Raw genomic sequence first — 15,511 nt, forward strand, 5'->3', positions numbered from 1 at the left:
TTCAGGATAATGTAGAAATCTACTACTTTCTACTTGAAGATATTTAGTCCATATTCAACAATAAATATTGATCTTGAGCATACTCCATGCTAGTTATGTTTTAGTTAGTTTTTTTCAGATTTTGTTTTCTATATCAATTTTGCGGATATCTTTGGAGAAGATTTTGGGTCAGGCCAACTTAAAGAAGAATGTGTTCACACATATTTTCTATTTCTGCTATTTTCTCCTGATTAAAATGAATTTCTCTCAACCATGATAATCCATGTTTATAAACAAATTGATGAAGAAAGGCATTTCCTATGGCCCATGGCTCCTTCATTCACGACATCATAATTTATGTGCATTTACCTTTTGAAGAGCCCAAGTGACTGAAATTTTATATACCATGTGGGATGTGATGGATGAGGCATGAGCCTTCAAAAGTATTTTGCATGGAAAATGCCAAATACAGCAGAAATGCTTCTACCACACACAGAGAAGAAACATCTCACGATGAGTGTGCTCTTGGCCACCTAAATGAGTCGTCATTTTTGATGCCTTCTTTTGTTTCTCTTTTCCATGAGATTTGCTAACTCTCAGTCGAAAACAAAAATATTTTAGAAAGCGATAGAACATAACTGAATCCAGCCTCCAGTCCTCAGAGATAACATTATACTTTGAATCATTAGTCTGTTACACAGGTGTATGCGTGTGCAGGTGTATTAAAGGAAAGCAACTCAAAGCAGAGAGAATGCATCCATAGATCCTCCTTTGGAAGAGCCAGGTTTCCTGCGTGTCCATCAGGAATTACAAGCAGTAAATGTAAGCCACTGCATGTTAGTAGAGTAGCTACAAAAACAGGTGGCCCTGGGAAAATGGTAGAATATAATGGAAATGTTGCCAAGAAATTTGGGAAAATCACAAGGCCACCATTAGGCAGCCACTGGTCAACTCAGCCTCAGTTGCCTCTCTCAGGAAACAATTCAAACCCTGGCAGCTAGGGATAGTTATGGCTTCATTTATGTTTGGATGCAGCTTCACGGCACATAACTTTCCCGTTTCCTTCTGTCAGCGAGAATACCATTCTTTTGCTCTACTTCTTACTTACTAACACATAGTAACCAGTAGGTCCTCTGGGGCTGGTGATAAAGCACCCGTAGCATAGGTGCCTGTTGAACCCTGATCCTAATGGGATTGTTGAGCTAATCCGGGATCTCAAGCCTAGAGCAGGGAGAAAGGAGACAGTCACGTGCTAGGGTTTTGCCATCTTTGGCACCTTTGGTTGATTAAATTGTTATTAGGAATTTTTGATTGTCTGAAACCTGTTAAAATGGAATGTGGTATAAAGTTTCCACTTTAGAATGAAAGCATCATTGTGATGGCAGAGCTAAGGAAGACATAAATTTATTGTCTCAACATGGTATTCTAGAGGGATCCATAAAATGGTTGCAATACCATCAAATTTGCTATACATCCCTTCCAACTACGCTATGCAGTCAAAAAGTAGTTGCTTCTGTGGTAACAACTGTGATTGCTCTCCTCACAGAGGACTATAAAAATTTAAAAATCATCAAGAGTTGGCAAACACAAGCTCATAACTAATCCGGAGCAGCTATGCCAAGCATCCATGCCCTGTTTCTAGTGGAAGGGTATGAAAGAGAGAAAGTCTATTATTCTTATGACTACTGATAACCTGACCAACTTGCTCTGAGCTCGTTTTCATTTATAGAATGACAAAATCTCACAACTGGCCTTTGTGCCTTAGAGACCATCCGGGTCCAATAACAGTGCGGATGAGAAAGCTAAGGTTCTAAGATATTAAATTACTTGCTTAAGGTTGTATAGCTTTATGGCAGAGTCCAAATTTATGATACTATAACTAGTTTCTTTCCTGGAAATCCAGATAGACCTTTAAACTTGGAAGAGTACCCAAGAGAGAGATGGTAAAGATGTCACCCTGATTGAAGGATTGGAAGCCATAATTAATCAAGAATCATGGAGTATAAGTTAAGGTTTCTGGGTGTCATAACCAGGTTTACTGGGGGAAAAAATCACCCAAGATTAATTTTCATTTCTTCCCTGGGGAAAAATGAAGAAGATCATTTGTCACAAGTCCTTGATCTAGAAGCATCCAACTTCTTATTCCTTATCAGATATGTTAAACTACAGATGATGATTGTAGAAATTGACAGCAAAAGTAAAATTGGACTTGCAACAACAAAAAACAGGGGAAAACCCTCACTGCCAATGAGGGGATGCCAACTCATGGCGACCCCACAAGGCAGGCTAGAACTGCCCCTCAAGTTTCTAAGACTGACTGTTTGCAGAAGTGGAAAGCCCCAACTTTCTCCCTCAGAGTGGCTGGTGGTTTAGAACTGCTGAGCTTTCAGACAGCAAATCATGATCGGATATTCTCAAGTCAATAAGTGCTTACTACTTGCTTCTATCTGTTCTCGGAGCCGCCTTTAACAATAACAACAATTAACACCGTGAAGGGAGTGAACTCAGCCCTCACCGTGTTATGACCGTAGCAGCCCTATAGGACAGAGCAGAGCTGCCCCTGCAGGGCTCCCAGACCGTCAGCCTTTACAGGAACAGAAAGCCTCATCTTTCTCCTGTGGAATAAATGGTGGTTTTGAACTACTGACCTTCTGTTTAGCAGCCCAGCCCATAATCGACTAAGTCATCAGGGAACGATGTATTCCCTCAATGGCAATGAGGGTTTTTTCCTTTTATAATGTTATTAATGTTATGATGGTCATCTTACAAGAACACACACTTCACATTTCCAATGTGTCCTTTGGTTGATGTGTTCCTCAAAGCAAAGGAGCATCTGTGGTCAAGTGACACATTTAGTAGCTCCCACCCGAGGGGAAGAGTTCTTTGAAGAGAAATTTGCTTATTAAATCCTCTAAAAATGAAGGTAATGCATAGTACCTAAGGAAATTTATTATTTATTAAATATTTAATAAATATTCACTCAGATAAAATGGCTAAATGGAACAAATATATTGACTTTCAGACATGGTTTCTCAATGCCCACCCCCCAAAAAAAAAGAGTTTAAAAACCCTTTGAATTTCTGTTCATCTTTCATGGTTGGTTGCTTGGCTGTCCAGGGTCTGGAGTCACCCCGTGCCTTTACAGTTGCCAGTGTGCACGAGCAAGAAGTCAGAGTTCCTGTCCAGCTGCCCAAGCCGTATTTAAATCATCCAGATGTCTTCAGTCAATTCTTTGTGCCCTGATCCCCATTTGCCATTCAGTGAAGGAAACTCAATTGTATCTACATTTTCTTTAAGTCAACTGAATGAGAAGATGTCACAGTGCCTGAGAGCAGATACTGAAATACAATGCCGAATGCATTCGACCAAACATTATTTCTCTATAATCTTCTCCCTGTTCCACTCCAAGAAATGGAGTTGCCATTGGTCAGCATCTCCACCAGTAGTTTCATTAGAGTCTTGTTTCTCGAGGTATCGGGGCCCCAACTTGTCTCTATCAGAACCACCAGAAATGCTTTCTCCTGCAAAAAACACCAACATTAAATAAACTGAACCAGAGCCACTGAAGCTCCTAGGTGGTCTATATGTTCACTGAAGTCTGAGGACAGCCACTCTAATTTCTTGATGAATCAAAGTGATCATGTTCGAATGGTCCCAAAGATATGTCAGGATATCCCCGAGAATGCGATAGATCAGCAAACTGGCCAGCTATGTGAAAGAGTGAACACCGGGAGACGGATGGAGGGCATGGCAGTTGCGTTTTGCTCCCTTCTTAGCTGTTCAGATAGGACGCAGAGCAGACCCTGCCAGCCTCACTGTTTCCTTCTTGGCAACTTTCCTGCATATCCTTGGAAGCCTAAACGTTAAGCTCTCTTGACACAATAAATACAAGAGAGAGAGAGCAAGATGATAGATAAATAGATGATAGCTAGACTACACAGCCATCATCAATAGTCAAACTTACTTGGCAGTCCACATGTAGTTTTCTAGCTTTGCTTTTTGGTCGTTAATATGGAAATCACACTACTTTCACAGGGAAACAATCATTCTGAATACTTTAAATTTCATGACTGCTGTCTTCTCCAGTGTTGTCTTCCTGTTTCAGCTTCTTTGTGACTTTATTCTGCCCTCTCACACTTTGTAGTGGTGTGTTCCTGTAATAAGTCTCTCTCATTGATTGGTTTCTTAGAAACTACCTCTCCCCCCCTCCCCACTTTAGAAAAAGTCCAAAGTCAAGAATTCTGATGGATTTACTTAAGAAAGGATAAGTGCTGTACTTTGGACTGTAGGGAGTGAATGCTGTGGTTTGAAGGGTATCTTCGCCCCCCAACACTGAGGCGCCTAAGCCCCATGCTGTCGGGGTTATTGCCCACTGTCAGTTTATAGCTGACTTGCTCTGCAGGAATTTCCTTTGGCCAAGAGGTCTTGTTTATTTCCAAAAGTAGCCCTCTTTCACTGCCTCGTCAATGTGGGGAAAGAGAGCACACAGGCTTCTCTGGCCTCATTTCAGGATTCCGAAAGGCCATGCCAACTAGTTGACACCTTTGTTGCAACGATATCACCGTGAAACTGATCTTTCTGCTTAATCTTGCTTCCTTCCTATATTCATCTGGAAAACCTCACAATGTTCGCAATCCTGCTCACAGATGTTACCCAGGAATTCGACCTAATGCCGTAGAAGATATCACTGAGTCTCCCACATGTGCTCAGTGGACTTGTGTGTAAAGCCATTTCAGAGCAAAAAGAAAGAGATCCCCTTCCATTATGCCCACACTCAGTGTGGCACATGCGTTTCAGACTGACGTTTCACTGGCAACATGAGGGAAGGAAATAAATGAACCAGCTCCTCCCGTAGCCGTTGTTCACACAGCTCCCAGTGTGAATGCCATTCAAGCAAAGTCTCAAAGGACCCCCACCTTTAAGTCATCACACAGGCTTCAGATCGCCTTCAGGGTGTTCCTCAAGAGAATGTGAATCAAGAAGTCTTCTGGGTTTGCCAAAGATGGATGTGGCGCTGTTGCTCCAGTTTATGGGTTCAAGGTAGAGCAGGCTCCCCTGCCAGACATATTTACAATGTGCACAGAATTAGCCTCTTTCCTGGGGGCCAATTTGTTGGCTCTTTATCAAAGTATGTACGATTATATTATAATCTCAAAAAGGAATATGGGTAAATCTTACTGTGTTAGGAGTTTGACCTATACCTAAGTCTTTTTTCCCCCCTCAAATTGATGACAAATGTGAAATCACCACACCTTCAGTAAATATAAGCTGAATCTTGTTGACTCTTTTTAAATAAAATACATCCACATACTGCTAATTTTTTAAACGCTCAGGTAATGTGATATTTCACATGCTTGTGATATTTCAAGAGGAAAATTGGAAACTTTTTTTTCCATTTACTTTTAGGCAACAGTGACTCATTTCCAACACCAAGTGGTCCAAAATCTCATTGAGCTCAAGCGGCTTGGCTTCCTGAAACTTCTAATAGGCACTGTACCTGACAAAATAGCTTCCTCTCCGTCTTTATCCCCTCCACCTTATGCCCTCAACCAGCCCTGGAGACAGACCTCGGTGTTGAATGATGGATAATCGTCATTCTCACCAATTAAGCTTTAAGAACTATATTTAGTTTCCAAATACTAAACCAACCCAAACACTCCCTTAGGAAAACCGTAAAAATGCAATCAAACTAGTTTAAATTTCAAAGGTCAAATTCATAATTCTGAGCTGCAGTCTAGTTTTCTCCCCACGAGTACTGCATACGACATACAGTATGAAACACTGCTTTTGCACCAAAAAATTCATCGCCTGTCAGGTCTGGGGCATTGGAAGGGCTTGGAGAGTACACCTCTTTATTGATTTCTCTTATAGATGAAATGCCCCTGGGATGTGACGGCACAAGGGTGGAATGGGAGGACAAAGTTACACAAAGTTGGATACCTAACATTCTTCAGTTTGCTTGTTGACAGGTTGTTGTGGTCATTATAGTTATTAATAGTTTTCTCATGTTCCCCTCACCCGAGCTCCTCCTCCTAGCCCTCCCTCCCACTCCAGCTGGGCAGCCCTCCACCTCATCACCTCTCTGAGCAAACGCATGCTTCTACTGAGGCATCAGGATGCTTCTCAGTGTCACTGCCCATGTGTTCTTATCTGCTGCACCAGGTTCTATCTCAGAGGGATGAGAACAGGGTGGTGTCCATCGCACAGAAGCAAAGCGGTGACCACCTCTCCTTTAGGGGTCACTTTGTGTCAACCATCGTCCTCCATCTCTTATTGTGGAACCGGGAGACCTCTATTTCTTATTTCACTGGAATGTTTTGCTTTACATACTCAAACCAGTCATATAATATTTTCTATCTTTCCTAACGCTGTTTTAACTGGTTCGACCTCTTAACCTAAGAATCATCTCTGTCATTCCACTGGGTTAACTCTACTTAATGGCAAAAAGTTGTTTGAAATAAAACTCTGTCATCCTGGGTGAAAGTATAGCATGGGATATGAAGGGTCTAAGGTCTAGGGACAGTAAAATGAATTCTGTTGAGACTCCTTTGAAAAACATCCAATCGCAGGAGCTCTTCTGCAATCAGTGACCGTTATCCTTGTCTTCCCACTGCGGAGAATCGTAAGGGCTTTGACACTGTACTTTCACCTCACAGGCTTTCTTGTTCTTTTCTCTTTTTTTCTTTTTTAACCTCACAAGCTATCAGGCATTTTCTACGAGATGGGCAGTGACTTCATGAATAATCAAGTAAAGAAATGACCTGTGTTCATTGTGGAACGCAGACTTTGTCGAGTATAAAGGATGTACTCTTTGGCGTGTGTGTTTGTTTAGCCAAGAAGCGAAGGCCGATGATCAGTAGCATAGTGAATCCACTTAGGGGGTGTAGCTGGAAAGCTCAGCTCTCGTCACCCACAGGAAAGGAAGAAAGCAGGTGTTCTAGATGTAAAAAGTCTAAGGAGCCAAATCTGATTTACCAACCTTGCACAAATCCTGTAAGCTTTCTGAATCTCAGTTCTCTTCTTTGCAAAGTCTTGTCACAAAACCTACTTAATGGTGTGCACTTGGGGATAGACTTATTTAATGCTATATAATATACATACGATATATGTGAGTGTATTTTCTCTATGTTTTTATATATTATGTATATTTGTTATTATGTGTGTGTGTGTATATATATATATATATGCACACATACATATATATTGAATAAGATTGTTCAATCATATCCAAATCATATAATATGACATCCTATTTCACAGATCATATTGTAGATGCTAATCAACACACACCTAATATATATACTAAAACTCACTGCTATCAAGTTGATTTCTATAAGGGTTTCTGAAGCTGCAAATATTTTTTTTAATCATTTTATTGGGGGCTCATACAACGCTTATCACAGTCCATCCATCCATCCATTGTGTCAAGCACATTTGTACATTTGTTGCCCTCATCATTCTCAAAACATTTGCTCTCTACATGAGCCCTTGGTATCAGCTCCTCCTTTTTTTCCTCTCCCTCCCCGCTGCCCCCTGAGGCTGCAAATCTTGACAGGAGCAGATAGCCTCACCTTTCTCGGGATGAGCAGCTGGTGGTTTTGAACTGACAACCTTTAGGTTAGCAGTCCAATGTTTAACTGATAGTGCCATTGCAGTATATGTATATGTATGTGTAGGCGTATGTGCGTGTGTAATGTATGTGTATCTATACACATGTATACATAATTTCTGGTCTATGATAAGTAGCAAAGTGTAGCCATTCTTCTCAGAAGTCAGTGTTCGAGATCCAAGTCTGCATACACAATAGTACAGCGTTGACCATCTGGAAAGTGCTCTGCAACAAGGGAGCTCCTGGGTGGTACAGGCTGTCAAGCACTGAACTACTGGCTGAAAGGTTTACTGTGCCAACTCACTCCGAGGCACCGGAGATGACGAGCCTGGCGAGCTGCTTCCCCAAAATGACAGCTTGGAGCCCGACGGAGCAAGTCTCTTGTGCATGAGGGGTCTCCCTCAGTTGAGCCCACTCCACAGCAACGAAGAACAGAGCCCACCAGCAGCAGCTCTTCACACCTTATCCCAGTCTTCTTGGTACCCAACTCTAGTGGCAAGTTGAAAATAAAACCTATGTTAGTTTTTCTTTTATTTCCACTTCTTTCAATAGCCTTGCTATTGACAAATTAAAGTAGAAGAGAAGGGCTGAAGTTCAGGAAGCTGAGAGACTAGCTAAGCAGGCAGTGAACAATTGAGAAGCAATTGAAATGTGTATGAATTCAAAATGACATCACATGACTGTGAAAACCCCAAATCCACTTGCCAGGGGCCTCTGGTGAATTCTGGACCATGGACCAGGAATGTGACCAGCTGGTTCCCAGGGAGAGTGCACTGACAAATGCAGATGTAGTTTGGTTAAAATTGATCATCTTAGCATTTCTTCTCCCTTTTGATCCATTTAAAATTTTTCTAGTTTTTATTATTTTCTTCTTTTTAAATTTTTTATTCAGGTGTTTCTCTGGGTTGCATTGTTGTTGTTGTGTTTGGTGTTTTCTTTTTGTTGGTGGTGGTTTTTAGTTTGCTTTTGCTTTTTGTTTTTGTATGCTTTCCTTTATAGGAAATCCATGATAAATAAACCTATAGAGACAAGAATTGGATTAATAGTTTCTTGAGGTTATGACAGGGGAGGTTCAGGGAATTTGAGAGCTAAGAATGAGTACAGGAGTAAAATGTTCTAAAATTGATTGTGGTGATGATTACATAATTCTTTCTAATATGTTTAAACTATCAAAGTGTATGATATGTGAATTATATGTCAATAAAACTTACATTTTTAAAGTTAAAATAAATAACATCACATGTTTATAGAATGTCTGTAAATTAAATAATATTATTTATTAAGGTATTTAATTTTCACTCAGAGTCTGTCTGTACTTCAGGACACCCGTTCCTGAAATAATTCCTGAAAATAAGGGTTTGGTGCCGGGAAATTCTCAGGAGATATTGCCTAGTGAGTTTAAATACTTTGGGGGTCTTTCTTTAAGCACAAAATCTACCTGTCTTTAGTTCTACCAATCCCTAAGGGGATGTGGAGAGATGATAATGTAGAGTGATAATGTTTCCTGAATTAATTTTTTACCATGGAGTGTTTCCCCTCCTGCCCTTTACCATTTTTAGGAGGACTCATCTCTTGGACAAATGTTCTGTTCCCATCTCTCAGGGCAGTCACCTTCCCATCTCAGCTTTCTCCTGACAAGGTGTTGGGTAGAACGCCCCAAATCACTCCTTTCCAGTTTCATAGTACAGACTGGAACGGTGGTCAGTTAGCCTCCCTCTAAGTCACCGGTATCACCTTCTGAACCCCATACCCCACATCCGGGATTCTGAATCACAGATAACGGAGAAGTGAAGAGGTTAAGCAAATATTTTAACCAGTAACAAGGCAGCATGTATTCTGTATCCCTTCTCACATGACCCAAGTTTTATTTCCTGATGGAATATTACAAAGAGAACTTGGTTTTGCAAAAGTAATTTAATTGAAACTCATTTGCATGTCACTGACCAGGCAGCACAAATAGTGTAGAGCAAAAGTAATTAACCACCGTTCCAGCTGAAAACCTACATTCAGCTCCTTTTCTATCTTCTTCATGGCTCTGGCACCGAGAGCACTGAGGTGAAGGTGGTGGCAGGGAGGTCGTAGATAAAACCACCACTTTGGATCACTGTTATGTAGTACTATGATTTGTTTTAGGCGAAGACTATTAATCTATGCTAAAGAGGTACATATATTCATATGCAAAGTCATTTTTTAAAATAGCTTTTCTATAAACATTCGAGAAACACCTTCTTTTTCCTCCTGAGTTTAATTGAATCATTTTAATACAAAGCAAATTAAGGAAAACAGGGTCTGTAGTGTCCAAGCTTCTCTGCAAAACAATAATTCACTGCACGTCGCCAGATGTATGCTTACTGGAACCACCCTTTCCCCACAGGTGCAGGAATGGAGACAATTGTTTCCTAAATCATTTGGATCTCTACTGAGAGTCCACAGATACTACTGAAGACTGGTAAATTCAGTGGCATTAAGTTTCCGTCATGAGATATTAATGCAAATAATAGGACTGACAAATGTTCTTCTAATCCTCAAGCTTGGTACCCAGGCTTTACATTTTTATAATGAGTAGAAAAAAGAAACAGTCTCAGAAATGAGTTTTGACTAATACGGATGGAGAGAAATGTTCCCAGTGGTACATAAGGGCTGATCTGTTCTAGAGCCAGAGCTGTTGGCGACTTCCGGTCAGGCAGTGGAGAGTCTCAGGGGGTTGCTCTGTCTACATCAGGAGAAAAACATCTCAGGGCACATTTGTACCGCTTTCTTTCTGTTTAAAAAAAACACCTTGACCTGATGATTAATAATAAAATGCGATTCCTTGAGAAAACTTTAATAAACACAGTCAAGTAACCCCCCCCCCAAAAAAAAAATCAAGATGAGTTCCTTACATTCTAGTATTTTGTGTTCCTTTCATTGTGTTGAATCACTGGGGTGATGTGTTGTTTTATCTTGGCTACTAAAGGTGTTAAAATACTAGTGCTTCTGTCAAAAGCACTACAATTTTCTTCTATGCTGATGAAAGCTTCGCGATGGCTATTGGTGGTGGTTACACAACAGAGTTTACAGGTAAAAAGCTAGAGCAATCTCTCTTGCCAGTGATATTTAGAAAATGGTCAGTGTTTGCTTCTTTCCAGTGCAGTGTAGATGAATTCATTGGCTCGTTATCAAAATATACTGTATTATTTTATAGCCTCAAAAAGGGCAATGGGTAAACCTCCCTGTCTTCCGAGTTTAATATATGAAGCTCCCTTCTAAATGGGTTATCCTTATTCTTACAACAATAAAAACACACTATCACCATCCTTTAAGGAGAACAACGTGTCATAAAGTCAACAAAATTAAAAGAGCATCACAACAAAACTTTTAGCGATGGCCCAGGATCTCCCTGGAGCAGGTGAACTACACCAGGAGGGAGTACCCCTAAGCCTTAGGGGATGAACTGCCCCTCTTGGCGCACCTGTGGAAGACTTTGTTGAAATTTCATAGCGAGATCCAGGTACTGCTTCATACTACACACAGACACCCAGGGAAGAGAGGAGTTTGTGATGGAGAAGATCCTGACATGAATTATAGATAGGGATTCTAAGATGATTTCTTTAGCCAGAAGCTTTCTAAAAACTCAGGTTCCATTGTAAAGTCGACTATTTTAAAAATTAAAGATGTTAGAGTTGTTGTCATTCATTGCCACCATTTCAAGTGAAAAATGGCATTTGAATCTTATCAAAGCAGAAATACATAATGTCCAAAGAAAACACGATATTTAATTTTAAAACAACAGCAGAGCTTTGTGAAAAGTCCATCTATTGTCCGTATTGATTTTCAGCGAGAGTGGTGGGCACTTTAGCAAGGACCAAGACTAATCAGTGGATACTGGGTAGGAACTCCAGATGTGGGTGATAGTACTTCCTGTTATCTTTTTCACCTAGTAGATGCTAACTAAAATGAAATACAACAGCCATAAAAACCCATCCAGAAAACGGAATTTCACTCTTAACCCGATATGATATTATTTAATACTTCATTCTCCCTCCCCCCTCCCCCATTGTGGTCCCTCTCAGGGTGGTACTTAAGAAACTTAATTTTAAAAGGAAAGGCAAGCTTCTTACTTCAATTGCCTGTTGTGTGAGCTCAATAAATCCTTGTTGAAATCAATATTGGCAACACTTCGGTTGTTTGTTCTGCAAACATTTAATGCTGTCACTTTGTCTATTGATATTCACATACATTAGCAGCTTCATTTTCTGGTCCAGTCTCCTCAGGGGTTTTAGGGTTCTCCAAGTTTCCTGGTTACTTCTGCTTTGAAGTTCAACAAATCTCACTGAGTGCTCTCCACAAGCCAGGGCCTTCCCAGGAGTTAGAGCAACACTCAAAGAGTTTATACAGGGGAGGGGGCAGAATTTTTTTTTAAATCAACAATATCAATCTTAAATGTTAAATGACTGAAAAGATTAAACAAATCATTGAAATAGAAATTGTGGCGGTGAGGGAGCTAGGGAAAGAGAGTTCCGGAGACCTCAGAATTAGTTCCGTTTCTATTTTTTGAGTTTTCTGTTTGTTATTTACTGGTAGTTCCTAAAATTATGACACCTCAGATTCTGTACTAGCCCCATGATTTCCCGAGCTCCAATACCTTTCATTCCACGCTGTGCATGAAGCAGACTTGAACGGAAGGCTTGAAGTACCAGCAAGTTTTGTCACGACGATGTTCCACAGGCAGTGTTCCCCAATTAGGATTGCTCACCTTCGGGAGAAGCACTTGTCTCTGGCCTTGTTGGTTGGCCCTCTGTCCTTCTGTTCTCTTGCCTTTCTTCTTTCCTGGTTGGTTATCTGAGATTCCCATTATTCTCAGGCAGAGCCAGGTAACCCAATTTAGTGCACCCTTGTTCCAACTTCATACTGTGACCTCACATCTCAGAGACCGACCTCATTCTTGTACTGTGAGCTATGAAGGAATCTCCTAAACAAAGACAATTCCTTAAATAGTATTCTGGTATTCACTAATAAAACTTTTGTTTTTATTTATTTATGTTACCCTAGGGCAAGCATCTACTATTAAAATACAGTGATGATTTACTGGAGCCATAGATAATAGCTAGACAATGTAGCTGGAAAATCTATATTTTAATCTCCAAGACCCAATCTTTTTCTCCCCTATCTCAATCTGTCCATCCTACACTTTGTTTAATGTCTCTTACCTAAGAAGCTCCGTCTTAGAACCTGTGGGTGAAACCGATATAAAACTCTGGTTGCTCTTGGTTTGACTCGCTTGCCTTGACTGGTGACCTAGAACTACCATGTAGTCACTAATTTAAAGCCCTCTTTGCTTCATTATGACATGTATTGATCTGGTAGCCATGGCTCTGCTGTGTGAATGAATATTATTGGAAGATGTGCCCTATCAGCAATCCCCATTGGTGTAAACAGTGTCTAGTCACGTGAGAGTTTAATCTGTACAAGTCAATAATTCATGTATGGCAGTTCAAAGATGGCCTATACTTGTTTAATTCCCTGTTCTCAACATTGTTTTCAATGCTATACCGTAGGCTCAACTGATAACACTATCAATGTGTAATTACACATTCGGCTGCTAACCACAAGGCCAGCAGTTCAAAACCACCAGCTAGCTCCGAAGGGGAAATATGAAGCTTTCTACTCCTATGAAGATTTGCAGGTTCAGTTCCACCCTGCCCTGTGAGTCAGCATTGACTCGATGGCAGTGGAAGGGATGGCTCAGAGGGATGAGGGATACTGTTTTCTAACATAAAACGGAGCCCTGGTGGTGAGTCGTTACGAACTGGGCTACTGTCCACAAGTTCAGCAGCTCAAAATTCCAGCAGAGGGAGAAATCCAGGGTTTTCTATTCCCATACCGGAGGATCGAGGGGAGAGGATGTCGTGGAGTAGGTAGGCAGTGGGTGTTAACTTTGCTGTAATGCATCACAGTGATTCTCAAGAGGGGGAGAGTAATCAAGGAGTGGGTGAAGGATAAACTTTTGGGAGTGTCTACTAGTAAATTTAACTGTTAAATACAATGTTGATGATCCAAGATGTAACCTCCTTTCTCATTTTCAATTTAAAGAAAAGAGTTTATCCTATTCATATGGCCAGACTGGGTGATTTTAGCCAAAATTTGAAGGATGGGCAGAGCTTGAAAGATGAACTCGGGAGGAAAGGGGATTCTAGCTATAAACAATGGCGTGGGTGGACATCCAGAGGATGAAATCAACTTGTACTCAGCAATAATTAAAAGGCCAATAGATAAAAGGTATAATGTCAGGGAGATGCAAGGAGAAACATGAGAAGGGTCCAAGGGCTGGATTGTCATTGGTTGCCCTTTCCTATGTGCAAGCCACTCCAGAAGGGCCTCTGGGTACCAGTGATCCAGGCAAATGGAACAACCTTTCCAAAACTGGAGAAGATTCTACTCTTCTCTGGTTTCTGTAGAGCATGCACTGTTTCATTTCGAACGAATGGTCTATTTATTAGTATTCAGCTTTGATTAGAAAATGTAGAAGCGAACTCTGATCTAATTTGTTCACCTAAGTTACATGTGCTTTGTGGATGTCTCTGCATTCTCACACGCTTTGATCAGGCAGGGCTGATCGACTGTAGTGGGGGAGGAAGAGAAGCACACAAAGCCTTGGGTGTCCTTGCCTCCCTTTTTATCGGTAATGTTTCAGTCTGTTTTGATTTTCACTGTCCACAATAAAATGGCAGGCAGTGGAAGTTTGATCATCAAGCCTATTTAATAAGAGGCTAGTAGATCTTGCTATTATTATATTTAATATTAGGTTTATTTGTTTTTAAATGTGAGCTTTCCAAGCTACCAGACGAAATTGGTATGACTTTTCACCCTTAAAGTGTATAGGTTCCCAATTCAGGAGTATGTGTAGATTGCTATTTTTGAGTGCATGGGATACTGTGATTGAGACCCCCATAGACTGGGTGCAGTCGGAAGTTGATCCAATGTGAGGACAATCTAGTGTTGGGGCACAGCTTCCTATGATATGCCCCCAAAGTTTTTCCATCTTGGCCCCTTCTTGCCCTGGACCCTAGTATCCAGTGGCAGGACACTCCATAGTCACTGCCATTCATGGCACATCAGTCCGAACTTGCCCAAGAGCAGCCCTCTGTGCTCAGAGGCTGGCCTGGCAGTGGGTGCTGAGCAGCAAGAGGAAGATCCATTTAGTTACAAAGGACTCATTCTGGGTTGTGTGGTGCAGAACTGTATTCCCTACATGAGGAACCACCTGCAAGGTCCTCTCAGGTTCCTTTGAGAGGAAGTTGTAGCCATGGCAGGTTACAATACTGGCCTATCCACGACAGAATATTAGATGTTCAGCCAAAGACTCTTTAGACACTCTCTATAGGCAAAGTATTTTAAATAATGTGTATAGAAAGGCATGTAGAAACCCTATAAAGGTACAGCGCATAAAACTTCCTCCTGCTTAAAAAAGAGAAGCAAAGTGCCATTTGTTATCCAAGGATAAGCGCTTGATTTGGGGGAACTTGATCATGTCAGTGGCTGAACTCTAATACATTGTGGAGAAGTGGCACCTATCTGATCTGAGCCGGAAGAAGAGGCATATGAAAAGATTTGAAGTTCACATTTTGCAGTATTAAATTCAACAAAATGTATAAACCCTTCAGGATGAAAAATCTGTGCAGCTCAACCAGTAGACCATGCAGAGCGCAAATTGAATATCCAAACCTGAATGCCAGAGTGATTCCCCAGCTGCTGAGCTGCAGGCCCTAAACAAAAAGAGTGGTGTTGCCAGAGAAGGAGACCTCAGAGCGGTGCCATTCTCACCCCAGCTCCCTTTGCCACTCCTGACTTTTTAAATCGAGGGAGCCGCTTGTCGGGTGCTTATTAAGTGCTACACACAAACTCAGATATATCCATGTAAGGCTCATTACCCTGAAAAACAAG

The sequence above is a fragment of the Echinops telfairi genome, unplaced genomic scaffold, assembly GCF_000313985.2.
Source record: "Echinops telfairi isolate 266 unplaced genomic scaffold, ASM31398v2 ScPeMD7_23;HRSCAF=83, whole genome shotgun sequence".
NCBI classification, from domain to species: domain Eukaryota; kingdom Metazoa; phylum Chordata; class Mammalia; order Afrosoricida; family Tenrecidae; genus Echinops; species Echinops telfairi.